At 39.5% G+C, this 16,230-nt stretch overlaps 1 protein-coding gene and 1 pseudogene across 1 annotated transcript in view; both read left to right on the top strand.

Moving 5' to 3' along the window:
• The window catches only part of CNTNAP2 (contactin associated protein 2), a 1,889,175-nt gene that overhangs the window by 517,578 nt on the left and 1,355,367 nt on the right, over positions 1-16,230 (top strand). The gene's annotated exons all lie outside the window — the stretch shown is intronic.
• LOC149864464 (U2 spliceosomal RNA) lies at positions 3,380-3,509 on the top strand (annotated as a pseudogene).

The following is a 16,230-nucleotide window of genomic DNA, read 5'->3' as shown; positions in this document are numbered from 1 at the left end:
AGAAGCATAATTAGTGCCAAATGTAACTGGGTTTTATGGTGGACATTTTGTCCCTTTAAACTGAATCAAAACTAGCATGCCATCTTATATAGCCACTGGGTGCCCCTAGCCTTTTGGTCGATACTGAGCTAGTGCTGTTGTCAGTAAATAGAAATGGAATAGAAAAATCCAGGTATTTTCCCATTTTGCTGCATTCGGTAATAAATAAACAAAGTGCTGCGAGCTCCTTCTTTTCTTCAGCCACTTAACTGAAGGCCAGACCTGAACTTGCAGTCTAACTATAGAAGCTCCTTAATTTCTAAAACACAAAAGGCCTTTTTTCTACCAGCCACTTTTTGCCTGTGTAGTACTCAGTTAACTCAATGGGAGTACATGTGTACATGGCAAGATAAGCAGATCCAGAAACCATTTTTTAATTTGTCTCAGAAATGAGACCAAGATTCAGAATGAAGTGGGTTTTGTGGAGCGTCAGATAGGGCAACAAAAGAGGCTTTTAAATCTACCTTTGCACTGCTGAAGTACCTATTATTAAAATGAGCATAGAGCCTGGACAAGCTGCTAAAGGCCTCCAGAGTCAGCTATGACAATCTAGTTGTGCATAACCAGGGTTAGGTCAATCCAAACACCCACCTGTGCAGGCATTCAATCTCACCAAATGCCTGTATGTATTTGCAGCACAGCCTTGGGGCTGGGAAAGTCCATTTTACTTGCCCTAGCCCCTGGCTGCATGTTCCCCACCCCCAATCCTGAGTTACTTTAAGTGCCCAACTTCACCTTACCCTCTGCAGACTAACCAACCAACCCCTTCCCAATCTTGCCCACCCCTCCCTCCACCCCTGTTACTCCAGTTTTCCTGTGCAGCTCCCAGAAGTGTAAAACATTTGAACCCAGGACCTGTGAAGTGCTGCACCCCTACCTTCCTGGTCTAGGTGTAGGCAACTTAAAGTAAGCTCCCTACACCTAAACCGAGTGCAGCAAACAGTTTCACACCAGACAATGTGGCTGGGGAAAAGGGTATGGCCAAGATAACACTGTCATGGCGATCTTCTGGACATGGAAAGTGGAGGCAGCACAAGATTGTATGGCATCTATATTGCCTCAACATTACCCTTCACTGGAAGATGTACCAGAGGGGTAAATAACAGACACACCTTCTTTATTAAAACTAGTTTTGTTCTATTCCCAACTGTTATCATTACAGTTCCTATAGTACTATGTACCATTTTGTTCTATTCCCAACTGTTATTACAGTTCCTATAGTACGATGTATAAGACTGTCTCTTCTTTAGGCATCTTTTTTTGTAACAAATGAGATTTTTTTTTTTTTTTAATATCCAGCTTTGTCCATCTCAAAAACCCCCCTGTTTTAATGGACTTTCCAGAGGTCAGTTATCCACTACTCTTGGGGAACCAAATACCATCCTTGCAGAAAATAGGCGACATACTGTAGGTTTGCATTGGTTCACACCATTTTCAGTATGAGTTGCCAATGGCTGTAAAATACAAACATATTTTAAAAAGAACAGGTCTTTCAAATGAGCCTTATTTCATTCTTTGAGTTTACAAGTATGACTGAAGAAAGTAACTGTGTGGAAATAATGTATTTGTTAGATGTTTGAACTAGTGTCACAGGAGGATTCTAATGAAAATATTACATTACACCAGATCAACAAAACGTGCATTAAGTAGATTAAGATTTAGTTAACTGATAGATCCCAAAAAGCAATAATCAGTGAGGGCTCATTCAGTGGGTTTTTTCTGGATGGTTTTGGCACAGTTATGTACTATGTCCTATACAAGTTGAACTTTTACCTCTAGTGATTTAGAAGTAAATATAAAATTACAGCTGACTCAATTGTGTGGATTTCTGGTCCCATGCCATACAGGAGGTTAGACTAAATAATCCAATGGTATTTGCTTTAAATTCTGTAAATTAACTGTTGTGGATTTACTGGAATTTTATCCTCATATTTTATGGCATGGGTTTTCAATCTTTTTAGACTGAAGGAGCTTCTTGCTAGATTTGAGGCACCCCTTGGAAAATGCCAGGTCTTAATTTTCACTTATTTTTCTGCAGTCAAAAAATTAATAGAACAACTCTTCTGCTGCAAAGAACTCAAACCTCACAGCAGGTTGGAATGGATTCTAGTTTTAAATATTTGGGTTTATCTTACTGATCCTCTTTGCACAGCTAATGTTGTATGGCATTCTGCTAGGGTGCTGTAACACCCTGGTTGAGAATCATTATTTTAGAGCAATCATGCCTAAAACTTTTTTTAAATAAAAAAAATGTATTAAATTCCACCTAGAGAGGCGCTATATTTTTTGCTTAAAATCAAGGAAATTAATCTTGAAGGTAAAAAACCTACTTTAGAAATGTGTGTACAATGGAACTGCATTCATCTGTCTCTGCACTAGTGATGAATTCCATGTTCCACAGCAAATCAGACAGTAAGAGGATTCCAAGCCCAAAGACATTACTTTCCTAAAATACTATTGTACCTGCAATGTGATCCATGCAAAGCTAACAGGATCTGGGCTTTAAAGTCTCATTTATGTTAATGCACTTAAAGGATTTTCAGTTACCTATAGTACTTTTCTGAGGATAAAATGTTGAGTAACACTCACTAGTGTATGAATCTCTAATTCCTGAGTCAAAGTACTAATAGTCATGTCTAGCATCTATCAATACCAACTCGGGAATATAATCCAAATATTCTTTAGAAGGTGGTGTTTAGCAAAAGGAATGGACAATATCTCTTGCTTTTAAACAGAGGCATAACAAAGCAGCTAGACTGCTGGGGCAGAGGAATGTATGTGGACAGCAGTGACTTCAGGCTGCCACCATGCCACTAGCAGAATTGTATGACAGCTGGTACTTCCCCTTCTTCCCTCTGCACCCTCCAATCCCAGCTGGCTCCTGGGATGCCTTCCCAAAGAGCTATCTGTGGAAAATATGGATAGGTGTATGATGATCTACTTCTTACTGAGTATGCAAAATGGAAAGTGAGCAAGTATCTAGTTACAAATAACCACCTTAGAAATAAGTGCCTCTTTATTTTTTGACTTCTCATGGAATAGGTACCGTGTTTCCCCGAAAATAAGACATACCCATAAAATAAGCCATAGCAGGATTTCTACGTATTTGCGCAATATAAGCCATACCCCGAAAATAAGACATAGTGATGGGTGTGGCTAAGCGTACCGGCGCGAAGCGGTAAATAAGACGGGCAGCCCTTCTCATTTGCCCCATCGTGACAGCTGCTATCTCGGAGGTGACCGGAGAGGGAGAAATAGAAAGTGAAAGTAAAAGTCTCCTCAGTGAAGTGAGGAGCAAGAAGTTCTGCTTTAGGTATTGTGTGTCCTCAGGGAGAAGAATAAAGCTGTGGCTGCGGCTTTGGATTAACATCATACATAGTTTTGGTATTGGGTGGTGGAACCGGAGCGTGCTCCATCCACTCCATGCATTGACCTGGTATTACAGTGCTTCCAGGACCGGTGCAAAAAAACAGAAAAAAAAAAAATGCTGTTTTAAAAATAAGACATCCCCCGAAAATAAGCCATAGTGTGTCTTCTTGAGGAAAAATAAATATAAGACAGTGTCTTATTTTCGGGGAAACACGGTAGTAATACCTAGAAAAGGAAAAGAAACTTAAAAATAGCAGACCACTTGCTCTCTTTTTCATATGTCAACTGCTTACGCTCGATGTACTGATATCAAAATGAAATGGTCGTAGGAATTACCTAGCAGACGCCACAACACTCAGAAAAGCAATACCTTTCAATCTAATGACCTTTACAATCTAAAGGATAAAATATATATATATATATTATGCACAAACATTGTTATCCCTAGGAATAAAGTGCTATTAATCACTCTGAGTAGTGTTGTTTGAATATAAATGAGCACACTCATTGAACTGATTTGATCTTCCTTAGACTATAGTTGAAGTCAATAATACAGTGTTACTGAAAAGAGAAGCTCTTTCTTTAGAGGCAGCATACCATTACAGAGAATATCCTGGAATGGCATTGACTGACTATGCAGTACTAATCAATGAAATGTGGCATTAAAATTTAAGAGCTGTGTTCTGTCCTTAGCCTCTCAACCAAAATTATTGCACATATATATTTTTAATACAAATCCTTAATGGAAGATTAATTGATTGATTGATTGATATATATACCACCCAATACCCTAGTACATAACAAAGAGAACGCTATTAACATACTTGTTAGAGAGACTTTAGAGCTTGGAAAGAAATAATATGTCAGATAAATATGTACTGTGCAAAATGAAATGGAAAATAGAGATGAAAGAAATAATGAGGGGTGAATTTGAGAGACCTGTTTTCCCTAGCCTTCTATGATAGTCCTTGTCAGAGTTTTTAGAGATCAGCCTCCCAGCTAAGTCTATCAGTCCTGGCAAGTGCCGTAATTGAACCCCCAAATTTTGAGGTTCAAAGACAATTATTCTATTCTAGACGGATCTTTAAAAGCCTCTAATGCCAGCCCCCTCATCAGCATTATTCTAATACTGATGAGTTCCCAGAATCCTTCAGAAGTGTCTGGTCTCTTGCTACCTCTGGCCTCATGGGCCACTATTCTTTGCTCTACAGGATTTCATTTCCCCATTATAGGCAAACAGTACCTTAGGACTCAACTCCTATCTGCTTTTGGGAATAGCATGTGTTTTCACTCAATGTAATGGCAAGGGATTTAACAGATCCACCTACTTCCTTTCTTTGACTAAACTATATCTAAAACCATCAAGAAATATACAGATAGCATAACACAATTGATACACTAATGACAAAACATAAAATGACACAGCTTTCCAATGAAACCATACATGCCATATCAGTAAAATAAAAGACGAGAAAGTGTTCTTCACATGCCATGACCCCTGAAACATAATAGGGTTCATGACACCAGCCAAGGTAGCTGAAGGGCAACCTAAGAATTCAGCAAGATTGCTAGTTGCTGGAAATGGAGGAAAGCCTGGGAAGTTCCTTCAGATTAGCTATAGGGTGTTTCTTTTTCATTGTTTTGGTTATATCTGTCCCCAAACTTTTACTACTTTGTTTTTCTGTCTTATTCAATAAACCTGTTTTGACATTTTGCCTTACAGTTTGGCTTGTGGTGAGAGTAATTTTTAGGGTGGCTGGCAGCAACTGGCATTCAATTTCTTTTGAGGCTTGCAGTCCCCTTGTTTTTTTGCAACCCAGGCTTCTACAGGGTTCTCCTCTACTAAGCTGCAAAGTCCAGTTGGGGAGAGACCAATTTGTTGGAGGGACAGATTTCCCAACACATGCAGCAGGGCAGTGAGGAGAGGACTTGGACTGCTGGGATCACTCCAAGGAAAAACCAGGAAATTTGTCAGAATCCCTTGACATTCCCACAATGTGTGTCTATGTGAATAGAAACTATGCTGTACATAGAAAACTATTGGTTATGTTGGCACATAGGGCACTTACACATATGAAGCGAGGCTCCAATGCCTTGCAATTGTAGCGTGTCAGAGCAGACTTGATTAACTGAATCTGGTGGAATGTGGTAATTACCATACTTCAGCAGATTCCAGCATCACATATATCAGTGTCCCTGCACTGAAAAATGGTGGTGGGGGTGCTTAACTTGTTTGAGCTTTAGTTAAAAGCCGCCATTTTTCAGCACAGACTCTGATATGCATGCCACTCTAATTAAAGCATCCCCGCCCAAAAGTGCCCATAGTGTGCGGTGACGGACCTTTCGGATTTTCTTAGATGTATTGTGTGTCCAATAATACTGACCACAAGCTAATGATAACTCATCATTGGAATTTGAACTGTAATGGATAGAAATGTTTTTTGGTGGTTCTCTTTACTCTTGCCTAACTCAAAATTCGTCTTGGTTTCTCACAACCCCTCTCTTTCTCTTGTGTTCTTGGGAGTGCAAGAAGATTGATCAGGAGAAATGATCTGTATGATTGCAGTCAATTCACTGTAGGACCTGTTCCATGACCAGGTACAGACGCTACACTTTTGCTGGTATGAGTGACCAGAAACTGGTCCATACCCGTAACAGAATAGAAGTTCAGCACCCACAATTGGCCTATGCCTGGAACAGAACAGATGTTCATCACATGTAGACTGGTTTAAAAGGGCAGAACCTGGTCTAAGATTCCTCTCCCCCCTCCCCAGGGCCAATGTGTATTCTGTTTGCCACTGATCTAAACTATGCCTCTTACAGAAAACCATGTAACAGGTTGATTCCACCTTGGGCTTTTTTAAACGTAGCTCATACATTTAAGAAGCATGAGTTAGGCCCCACTACATAATCCTGTCATTTAAATATCTTTAGCAGGTACTCAGGACATTTTCAAGACTCTTTTCCAGAGTAATTCTGCATTCCACTCAGTGCCTCATCTCCATATTCTCTTGGACTCTGATCACAGTACATTTCCTATGATGTACTACAGGCTCTACTTTTTTGCTGAACTACTATAGTACTTCATGGTAGTTCATGAAGTAGTCCACGTGGAGGTGTGGTTCAGATGAAGAACAGAGATAACAACAAAAAATTTGGGATACGAGATAATCAAACTGTGTGTTCTGTTAGGCATCACAGCCGAATGTTTCTGATTTGTTGTGTGTGTATAGGATGGGAGGGGGTTACACAGAGTTTAACTTTTTGCAAAAGGCTGCTGATAATTTTTCAGAAAGTATGTAATCAAATGCCCAGTTTTCCAAAGGTAGATGGCTTTGAAAGGAAACTGTCATTGTTTGTTCTGTGGTTTTCAAGAAACTTGCTCATTAAACTCATTTAGGAAAATGTGGCTGCTGCAGAATGTCTGTCATCTTTCTAAATTGGTATGGCATAGCAAGATCATAAAGCTGGTGCTGTTGTTTTGTCTAACTTTTTTTTTCTTTGATGGGTGGTTGAGTTTTGACACCCCTCCGAAGGTCTAGAATGCTGTATTGTGACCTAAAATGTGTCTACTCTAGAATACCTTTTCTCCTCATACAATGAAGATGGAATGGATCATAAACAATGGCACTTAAATAAAAGCCTGCAGTTATTAAAAAATAGAGGGAGCTTCCAGTAGAAGTGCTGTGATAAGCCATGGTTAAAAAAGTCACTTTTGGATACAGTGACAGTACAGGGTGCACTTTCTTTCCACATCTCAGGGAGGAGGAGATGGTTGATGGTTGGTATATCTGTTTTTTGTTACTTGAAATTAAATCTTGTTTTGTGATTCAGCCATATGGTAGGATAAGATGAAGAATTAATATGTAATGCAAATCCTTGTTTAAAAAAAACACTGTATGCCTGACAGGCAATACTTTACCCCCCATGAAGCACAGCCATGGGTGGTTTGAAGCAGCTACTGTTCAGCAGAGCACAGCTTTACTAAAGGTTAGGAGAGAAAGAGAGGAGGAATAATATTAAGCGTATTTACTTTGATTTATAAATAATTGAAAGGAAAAATGCTGGTTTATACATAATTTGCATAATTATTAAAGTTTATGGGGGGGTTGGATGAAAACATATACATGCAGGTTTGTTATCAATAAACAACACATTTTAAACAGTATTGGCATGCCACTCGGAACATACTTTTTAATTTGAATAAATTCTACTAAAGAATTCTAACAGACTTTAATGCAAAGTTAAAATGAGGCTCTGTTACTCTGGTAACTGTTTATAACCAGTGAATCCAGTGGTTCTTGAAGATATCTAATTTAGAGAATATCAGTAATTAGACCATGCTATGATTTCAGTGTTTTTTTAATTTTTATTTTTCTCCATCAAAGTGTAATTGCAAGCTGAAAATAGTCTATGGAAATGGTATGATGGGCTTGGACTGTCTTCTGTGATTTTTCTATATAAAATTCAACCTAGTTCAACTAAGAGAGAGTTAACTTCTAGATTCTATGTGGTTCAAAATTTGCTGCTTTCTGAATGACATGGCAAAACCAACAAATTTTGAGTCAGAAATAAGAGTCTGATTTGATCAACGTACTTAACTGTGTGCCTAAGTTGTAGAATGTTGCCAGTCCAGTTGCCTTGTATATTTGAACTTAGGCACATTCACTTCAGAATACTGCAACTGCTGTGCAGTGATTGCTAGCGTATGTATTTTGTACCCCATAGTAAACGGAACCCAGCCCATGGTCTCTTATCCCTCAGGGGGTGCATTTACATGAGATGCTTTTAATGCTACATGTGCACAGTAAAGCATCAGCATCTACATGTGCACATGTAGCATTAAATTAGTTTATTCATCTGCTAGTACCGATATGTACAGGTTCTAGAAAAATGGTGTGTTAACTGCTGTGCTGCTGTGCATGTGTAGACCTTAGGGATGGAGAGTGGGGGGGGAGGGGCACAACTTCCTGGCTAAGCCCTGATCTCTACAGGGAAGTGGGAGCTGCCCCAGCTGTAGGGCAGCTGCCTCCCAGCCATATGGAGATCAGGACCCTGGAAGAAAGCTGCCCTGTAGCTGAGATCTTCTCTCGCCCTGCGGAGATCAGGACCGGGCCCTGTGCCCCCTGCCAACCCAGGGCTGGCACCCAGGGGAGCCTAGAGCTCCCCCTAGTTGCTACAGGGAGGCAGAGCAGGGCAGGAACAGCCCTGAACTGAACTGCCCCTGTTGGGAACAAATTACTTGCCCAGGAGTGCTTTATGAGCTTGATTTTTCTGTGCAGAAAATTTGAGGTGCATTGGTTTAACACCTAGGTGTGCCCAGTGAAATGTATATCTTGCTCAGGTGCCTATGCCCTTAGTGACAAACTATTTCTAAATTTTGCCAGCCTTGCAAAATGGACAGAGTTCAGGTCAGCGAAATTGAGTTCATTTTTGGTGTACATAACATCAACAGAAATGATAACTGGTATGAGCATATAATGATCAGAAATAGGTCTATTAAGGGGGTATACAAGCATTTTTACCAGTGAAATTGTAATTTACAGGGAGTAAAAATGGCACCCTTGATATATGTTTAAATCTCATCTGATGAGGTAGAAGTCTGGTCCGTGGGGGATTCCACTGATTTGAATGGACACTTGTATGCTTACCTCTCTAATAGAAGCTTTTCTGCTGTCCTCTGGCATCCTGTAATGCCTTGCTTCATCTTCCTTCACCAGGGGATAGTCAGTGACTCGGGTTGCTGTGACAGAAAAATACTCCCCGTGGTGCTGGTGCCAGAGGGGTAGATATCCATTGTGGGATGCTGGAGGGGAATTTGACAGGCTTTAAAAGCCCACTCTGAGCCTGCTATCTGATAGCCTGACTAGAGAAAAGGAGAGAGAGGGGTCATTGTGAGGAGCAGGGGCATAATGGTGTGGGTTTGCCAGCTAATCTCCCAGACTTGGGCTTTTGGCTGCTGCTTCATGACTCCAGGCAGACTGAGAAGAAGTCTGCAAAGCACACTGGGATGCATATTCTGGCATCCTCTGGCTGGGTGCCCCCTGCAATATAGTTTGTCTGCAGGAAAAGCAGCTGGCTTGAGGAGGGTTTGTCCACTGTTCAGCTGATAAGGCTTGTAGCTGCAAACTGAATTGCTAAACTTCCACTAGTTCATTTGAATGCTTGCAACCACCATAACTAAACAGGTGCCATTTCTTACAGCTTCAGTGGTTTTAGAATCATACGTTGGATTAGGCATCTTCAGTCTCTTAATTTTTCCACCATATTTTTCATCATGTTTTTCAGTTCAGCTCTGTTTCTTTCACTAAGTTGAAAACTTGTTACCATAGTAAGCAGTCAGAATTAGCAGATTCTTCTGTGGATTCAGTGATTAAAATAATGCATATTATCATTGGCATGATGGCACTTGAGGTGAATGCATTTAGAATTGGCTGTTTTGTACAGGGAATTTCTGATATTCCCTGGGTTCCACTTATTGGAAGTGGTAGACTGCACATCGTGGTTCAAAATAAATGTAGGTACTTGGATGGGACATCAGCATTTTTAATAAGCAGAATCCTGAGGGGTTTTGTCCCAAATGCCATTTCATTTCCTTGCATTTGCAAACGTTTACATTTAAATGGTATTCAAGATCTGTGAAAACAGTCTCTTAGCTCACACACAACTTAATATTAAGATGAGCCTCTTAATCAATTTTCATCTTCTTTTTGTACTGTTTAACAGTCATGATCAAGTATGGCATTTACCTCCCCAGTTAAAACAGTGCTTTCCCTTTGTCTGCTGCTGTCATTCTGCTGACCTATGGATGACACTAAGAAATAGCTTATGTCAGCAACAAGTATGTTTTACGGTATAAGGATGAAATTTCTGTCTCCATAGAGAGCAAAGCATAATGCAAGACCCAGATACTTTGCATAATACATGATGCTGAAGCATACACTAATTTGCAGATAGCAAACAAAGAGTGCTTTAGTGTCTATAGCTATAGACTTTGCATGCAAAATGCATTTGCAACAAATTGTGCATATACACGTCTCTTCAAAGGAACATTAGTGAAGACAATGGGATGCACCAATGGAAATCGGTGTAAATGAAGATGGAATCAGAGCCATTTGGGGCTATATTCAGAACATGGTTGTTGGATTATAATTTGGAGGACAAAATTCATCCTTGCTTGCACTGACAAAATTAACTCTTGCTGACAGTGGGTGCCAGTAATTAATACTGAAAGTCTAACCAAAGACAAACTGTTCCCAGATGACATAATAGAGAACAGTCAATGTTTAGAAGCATTTAAATCTTGAAAAAAGGAGGGGGTTTATGCACCATTTAAATCCTTAACCCCCATCCCCACCCCCTCCAACCCTGAAGGAATATATTATATAGCTGAGACCCATTTTGTTTTCTGATTTTTCTCTATATAAATACAAAGACAATAATAACTGTAAAAAATGCAGGGATTTGCCATTTTTAAACAAGCCTGTTCGCCTGATGATAGAATATTGTCTAATTCATGGAATCGCTTGCTCTGTCTTGGAGCACTCATTCATGCCTCTGAAAAGACATCACACAAAGGGCATGATTAGTATCTAGAGGCACAGAAAACCATACTTAGTCATAAGACTGTTAGCAACTGGCATTTAAGGGCAACTATACACATGATGGAGCTCTGCTCTGATGCATGCTTATTAGCATGCATTGGAGCAGCTAATTAAAGCACCCCCCTTCACCCCAGAGTACATGTGTAGACACTCTAAAGTTCTGTTTGCTTGACTAGAGGCACATTAAGAAACTACTGAAATGTTTTCTTTTTTTAAAGAGGATTTAAAAAAAACAAAAACATGAAACTGAAATGTTCATTTAACTTTGAAAAGGAAAATCAACTTTTTGCTGGTGACCAAATATCTAGAGAGTCTCCCAAGTTAAAGGTTTGTTTTTAAAAAAAAGTGTGGATCAAGAATTCAAATACAAATAAACCTTTTTGTTTGTCTGTTTGTTTTCCATAGTATTGTAGAACTCTGGCTTTCAGAAAAAGGAAAATGTTTTTGACCCAAAACTAAGATCTCCAGGAGTAAAAATATATTTTGTTATTCCTACACTTTAATAAGGCTGGTATGAAAACTTTGTCACAATAATTTTAATGGAAAATTTGGTTTCTGACTGAATAATTTTTAAGGTGTTGGTCTCCTGTTTTCAAGTAATCATTTACCACCACCCCCCAGTGAAAGCCAATATCTTTTAGCCAAAATTCAAAATATTAAGAATTTGACATGTCTTGTAGTGTCTCATGAATCTTGTAGATTGGCTGCCTCATGGCTTTGTTGTCCTTTAGTTGGCTAGACTTCATCTTCCTCGATGCCTTATTTTCCCACTTCAGCTACAGAGTTTGAGTTGTTTTGTGCAAGATGTAATCCAGCCATCTGTCTCCACTTCTATAGATAATGCTTATAAAGCAAGTCAAGCTAAACACGTGGATGCATATTGGCAGGATTGGGACTTAATTGGTTAGGGTTTTTAATCTATTATCCCTCCTTTCTCTTGTTATAAGCAGTCACAGTGAATCCACCATTTCCCTTCAGGTCCCACACCCCCCCATACTGATTGATTACATCAAGCTAAACACATCTTTAAAATGTTAATGTACCTCATGAAACTCTCAGAATTATGGGCCTTCCCACCTAAGGTATTAATATTTTTTCCTATTCTTTTATTTCATGTTATGAATGTTTCTCTTGTTGGTTCCTATGCTATATTCAGTTGACAGTAGCCTATCATGCATCATACATTCTTTTAAAGCAAATTGTTCTCCTGTGTTCTCCAAAATGAAGTTTTTGGTCTGTCTTTCACTTGTTTGCTGCTCCATTTTTTTAAATTGAGTTTCCTCTCCCACTTCTGCTTATTATTCCACAGTCTATTTTAAGCAGATCCAGTTGAAATGTAAATCTTTTTAATCCATCTTCCAGGTCTGAAATTGGAAAAATATCCTTTTGTGTATTCAGTTTTAATATTTATCCAAATAAACCTAAACACGACCTCTTCTGCCTTTTACAGTGAATCTGGTAGCAGTCTTAAAAACAGTCACAGGCAGTTCAGGAAGGCATTTTCGTTCAAACTTTTTAACAATGCATTGCATTGTATTCTTAAAACTCAACCCTACAGTTCCTACTCAGGCAACTTTCTTATTGAAGGTATTGATTTGCAGCATAGTAAAGATACTGCACTGCAAATAGTTGTGCAAGAGGAAAGCAAGGGTCAGCGACTGCTATCAGTTCTCTCCTGTGCCGAGTCCACAGAGGATATGAATTATTACAGCTCCCAGATAAAATGTTTTGCTGCTTTAGCTTTCACCAGTTTGTGTTTAGTGTTGAGGTCTTAGCTGTTGTATTTAGTGCTGCTTTAGCTTGGCTGTGTATTGGTTCTGGCAGTTGTCATCACAACATTTTTTCTCCAGTATTGTATTGTCAATGTGGCTTAATCCTGATGATATTAAATGGTAGAAGGGTACTTTTACTCTTTAATTCCTATTAAGTAGTTGATCCCTCCATGACTGTTTGCTTGCAAGGGTTCTGATTGTGATAAGATCATGTCTTCATGGGATTGAAAAGATTTGCTAATTTTGTATAAATCCACATAAAACATCTATTTATTCCTGAGCCAAACTGGCTAGATCCCAGAAATATGCACTCCTTTAAAGGTTAAAAGTTATATTCCAAGTTAATTTGCTTATCTTTTGTTTCTTCCTTTCACTAATATCTTCTAATTTTGAGTTATAGCAAGAAATAATAATTGAGACTGAACAGAACAGCAGAGCAAAAGAGAATTAGGAGAAGAGGAAGAAATGCTGATGAGTGGTTATGACCCAACTATGTCGGGTGAAATTCTGTTTTCATTGCACTACTACTCTAGTTATACCACTGTATACTGATGCAGTCAGTTATATTGTATTAGTGTGGCTTGACCAGAATCTCTTTCTATCTGCCTCTGCCTCTTCTATTGGCAGAAGGCAGCACAGAGTGGCTGCTTAAAGACTAAGGCTAGGTACAGACACTCAGAAAGCTGGAGGCAGAATTGATCCGAGTTATGTGGGGTTTTTTTGGTTTTCTTTGTAAGTGGCATAGTTTAGATCAGTAGTAAGCAGAACATGTGTATGCCCAGGGTGGAGAAATCTTAGGTGGGGTTTCACCAGTTTTAAACCAGGCTATGTATTCTAAACTTTTTGTTTTTTACTGGTATAGATTGGTTTCTGACCACTTATGCCAGGAAAACTGTAATGTCTGTATCCGGTCTAAGGTGGCATCTTGCCCTCCTGCCTGACTACAGACTAACACGACTAACCTATCCCCTCCTTACTGCTAGTTCTGATGCACATAACAATGTAAAATATTTATCTCCCTGAGAAAGTCAAGTCAAAAGGTGTTTTTCTAAGAAATAGGAAATATTAATGTATTTTCCTAAATAATCACTTTGTAGAAAGAACATCATGGCAAAGCACCCATTTTGAAATGTGTACTGCATCTTTATCGGCTCTTAGTAGTTAGTCTCTCTCTCAACCCCTATCCTGCAACCTGAAATCTTGCTGTGAAACCCAGCATTAAATATGTCTCAGTCGATATGCTATCACTGTCTGACACTAAGGGAAATTGATTAGTGAAGACTGATTTACTTGAATTGGAATTGGAATCCCCATTCCTAATTTCTGCCAGTAGAATGGTGTTCAGCCAGGCTAATGCAGTGATACGAACAAGGATAGGGAAGGGTAATAATGGCCAATTTGTTTTACATGTTTTATAAACATTGCTGTGAAGTTGCTCATGAAGCAACTGAAGGGCTTCATTCACCCATACTAGGAGTGTTGGGATGAAGGCACAATTTCTATGTCCCAGCCCCTTCATGTTCTTCCTTCCCACAGTTCCTGCAGCTGTGGAGAGCTTCACCAGAAGTTGGTCCTTGTTTTATGCCAAAACCACAAAGATGTGAGAATTCTGAATAACAGGCCAATCAATGTAAAAGGTTTGCCCACAAAACTAGTCTGAATGTCAAAACATGAGTGACCAACTGAACAATATCTTTACCTACTCATGCTGCAAATTCGGACCACACAATTTTTCCCAAGCGTTTGCTTATTCATTTTGAGCTGCTACCTTCCTCCACTTTTAAAAATATTGTTACACTCTTATAGCTATTACCAATCGCTTAACAATGGTTAGGAAGCAGGACATGAACCCTGGATGCTGTTTAAGTTGGGGAGTAGGTGCTGGAATAGAACTGAGGAGGGGATCTTGCCCAGCGTTCAAACACCTGCACCTCTCCTGCAATTGCTAGGGCAGTATGGGTGCAGAGAGGACAAAGTACCATCACTAGTAACCAGTTTAGGAGAAATGGCGGGAGGTTTGAAGTGAGAGGAGGGGGTTTTTTGCCAGGGAAAATCTATGTTTACATGATCATTCAATCCACGTCAGTAGCAAATAATGGAGATGAATTTGAGTTCCTCCCACAGCAGTGAACTTTTGGTCATGGCCACTGCCTGTGCGCTGCACACTAGGGCTGTATGAAATTTCACTGGCCGTTTTTTGTTTTGACACTGTTTCAACTCATTTTGAGGTCAAAACAGCAAAATTGAAATGAAACGAAGTGCTGCGAAACAGCCTTGAAACAAATAAGGCTAGTTGAAATGGTTTGACCATAGTGCGGGGGATGGGAAGCCAGTCCAGCTGGGCTGACTTCCAGTCCCTGGGGCTAGGATCGGGCTTGGGAAAGGAAGTCATCCCAGCTGGGCTGAGTTCACATCCCCCACGCTAGATGGGGCTGGGGATGGGAAGTCGGACCATCCCCAGCCCCATCTAGCATGAGGGATGGAAACTCAGCCCAGTGGTGGAACTAGGGTTGGGAACTCAGTCCAGCTGGGCTAAGTTCCTTTCCCCAGTGCAATGGTTGGGTAAAATGTCAAACCAGCATTAAAATAGCCTCACTGTTTCAACTCTAAATGAAATTCGATACAAAACACTGTTCCGTCCAGACCTTGAAACTGAAGTCGGAATAGAACAGTGCCGTTTCGCACAGCCCTACTGCACACCACCACAGCCCAGGTGCACCATTAGCCAGTTGTGCCTCTGGTTATTAGATGTAATATTTGGGCACTAATGCCATGTGATTTGTTATGTATTTCTTTTAAGTTATACCAGTTTACTTGGGCTATTCTGCAGACACTGCATGATTTTTTTTTTTTTCTTCTGCTAAAATGGTTTATCATGAGGGGACAGGGGGGTTGCCTTAATTTAGGTTAATTTTGTTATTGCTGCCCATACTGAAATAGATCTAGCCTCTTATTCAAACATGCAGGGAACCTGCTTTGATCATTTTATTCATGTGGGAGGCTCAGATTTTCTGAAAACATGGTTGCGATTTAGAGGCCTGGAAATTCAAGACTATTTTGAGAACTTTGACCTAAAAATACTGTATTATTGGAGCAACAAAAGAAACCAGAGTTGCAAACAATTGTGGCTATTTTCTAACACGGATGCTTTGTGATTTTTGTTCTTGGAAATACATTTGGATTTTTTGTGAAGTGTATATGTGTGCATACATTTTTTTTTTTTTTAAGGTTACTGAGACTAATTTAAAAGACTAACCATATAGCCTTTGGTCCACAGGCTTCAATTGCATAAATTACAGCATTGGAACTGTTTAAAAAAAGGGATAAATATGTATTCATTGCCACCATTCTTACCAATGAACATTAGCTTTATGTTATATCATTTGTTACCATCATTTTTTCCACTAGTGATTTATTGATATTACTATAGAATGAGAAACCAGACA

The sequence above is a fragment of the Crocodylus siamensis genome, chromosome 5 (genome assembly GCF_052110815.1).
Source record: "Crocodylus siamensis isolate JL-2025a chromosome 5, ASM5211081v1, whole genome shotgun sequence".
NCBI lineage: Eukaryota > Metazoa > Chordata > Crocodylia > Crocodylidae > Crocodylus > Crocodylus siamensis.
The sequence above is the reverse complement of the archived record's forward strand: the minus strand, read 5'-3'. Positions and strand labels throughout refer to the sequence as shown.